General features: G+C 27.9%; 1 protein-coding gene across 1 annotated transcript in view; it reads left to right on the top strand.

Annotated features, from left to right (window-relative positions):
- Positions 1-2,528, top strand: part of LOC111680647 — an 8,453-nt gene that overhangs the window by 3,917 nt on the left and 2,008 nt on the right. The gene's annotated exons all lie outside the window — the stretch shown is intronic.

Here is a 2,528-nt window from a genome sequence, read left to right as displayed (position 1 = left end):
TTGGAAAAAACTATATGTATGTTGAGCCTTAACGGCAAAAGAAGATAGAAAATATATGTATATATTGTTATTCTACCACATACGAAAAGGTGAAGAATGTTGAAATAATAGAATTAAAATACTCGTATTTGCAGTGAAAAAAGTAGAAAACAATTTACATTCAATAAAATAAATCTTAATAGGAAATAATAAAAATTTTAAGATTTCAGCTGTAATAGTTTCCCAGTTATAGGTATATCTGTATTTCATTCAGATGGGAGTTGACACGCCCTCTAATGCTAGTCGGCCCATGTAACGCTCAAAAGTACACCGATCGAGTCACTTCCTATGTTGATAAAAACATGTTGTTGTAATAGTTCGACTGTGGTCGATAGTTCTTTCCTGGGGAAAAAACATGATATATCTGTCACTGTCTTAACAATATTTTGTCGAATGTGACTCGGGTCATTCCGGAGCGAAGATACAAATGTCATGAAAACTTTAAGACATGACCGTCAGGCTGGCTGTCCATGTAAATCTTTTCGCCACAATATGGTTCAAATTGGTCCTAGCATTCAACGTTCCAACTTGGGGGTTTTAACTAATAACTACGTCAAATATGTATACTAATAACTCTCTTAAAGCTGGCATTACTAAGTTTTATATAAATGACCATGTCGATTTCTTTACTAGCTAAATCGGTCTAATCTAGGTAAAGAAATCAATGCAAAGATATAAACACATGTTTGTACCCACCTTCAAAAAAATGGGGGAGGGATATATGTATAGCTTTTGTTATTGCAATTGTAATACATCAAATTTTAGTATTGAACCCAGATAACTATATATACAGGGTCCTTATTAAATTCTAAAATAATCTAGCCATGTGATTAAAACTACGAGATTAGCCACGTGCAAAGATCTATGTACCGAATTTTATTCGGGTATATAAGATTCAGCATAGTCGAATATATCGTTTTTACTTTTCTCTTTTTGAAAATTACCAATATGGGCATACGATATCCCCAAGACCCCCTATATAAGCGAAATACTGTTAAAAGGATCAAATTATAAGTAATTATACATAAACTATATAATATGTATAGTCCATTTATTCAGGACCCCTTTAAAATATCACTTTAATGATCAATACTGTCTAAATAATACCAATAAACCGACGAAATTCTACACAAGTTGTATAACAACAAAAGTTTTGTATCAAAATTTTCTGAGAATCAGTCCATAATTGACCCTATCCTCATATGAAGTTCCATTTAAATAGCCGCATAGTTATGAAATTCGACAAAAACGTTTCATAGGAACCAAAATCTACACACAAAATTTAATGAGAAGTGGTCCAAAGTAGACCTCCCATATAAGATTTCTTCCATAAAATTTATTGAACGGTTATACAGAGCTGTCTCAATAACTTTATAACTTAATAACTTTATAAGTTTACAACTTTATAACTTTATAACTTTATAACTTTATAACTTTATAACTTTATAACTTTATAACTTTATAACTTTATAACTTTATAACTTTATAACTTTATAACTTTATAACTTTATAACTTTATAACTTTATAACTTTATAACTTTATAACTTTATAACTTTATAACTTTATAACTTTATAACTTTATACTTTATAACTTTATAACTTTAATACATATTCCCCTACAGAAACCTAATTTTTGCTTCAGCCCCTATTAATTTTACTTAAATGAAGTCTTTTAAGAATGAATTAGAAAAGAAAATGTAAATATAAGAGTATTTGCCATGCAAATGAATGTTAAACTATTTAAGCATAAAGAAACCAAATGCACATGTACATTTGTATATAATTTTTTTACATAAAAGATCTATATACAGATATTAGACTGCTACTTAAATATACATACATATTTAAAATTTTAAAAAGTTGAAGTTAGAGGAATTCTTTAAATCTCCTTTAACATCGCATATTTTTCTAAAATAAACAAATATTTTAACATAAAACGCTTGCAATTTCGTTGGTTGAAGTTCACATAATTCCGGGTCAGCCTTTTGGGTATATACAACCTTATATACACAACTAATAAACAATTTGTAGGAATGTGTAGAAAGCAGCTTAGAAAATAATTAATCTCTGAAGGACAGTAAAGAAAAGTGTTTGTTCTTCATTTTATTTAAGAAAAAACAAAAAAATTATAAAGGAATATTCTGAACTAAAAAACGACAATAGTTTAAAGAGAACAATGTCAATTTTTTTTAATTAGCGGTTCTTAAAAGATTAATAGAATATCATTCATTTCTTTTTCTAATCAAACATGCAATTGCATAATTCATGCATATTTTGCATATAACCAAGCTTCCAATACGTTAAATGAACTGATATTAAAAAAAAAATATTGCACAAAGAAAATAGTAAATTTATTGATATTTCTCCAGATGATTTCTGTACAAAACAAGTAGGAAAGTATAGTCGGGCATGGCCGACCATATAATACCCTACACCATGAGTATATTTTTAAAATTTTTACTTTTATAAAATTTTTATTTTTTGTAAA

Source organism: Lucilia cuprina, chromosome 2 (assembly GCF_022045245.1).
Source record: "Lucilia cuprina isolate Lc7/37 chromosome 2, ASM2204524v1, whole genome shotgun sequence".
Taxonomy (NCBI): Eukaryota; Metazoa; Arthropoda; class Insecta; order Diptera; family Calliphoridae; genus Lucilia; species Lucilia cuprina.
Note: the sequence above shows the minus strand (reverse complement) of the source record. Positions and strands in the feature narration are given on the sequence as shown.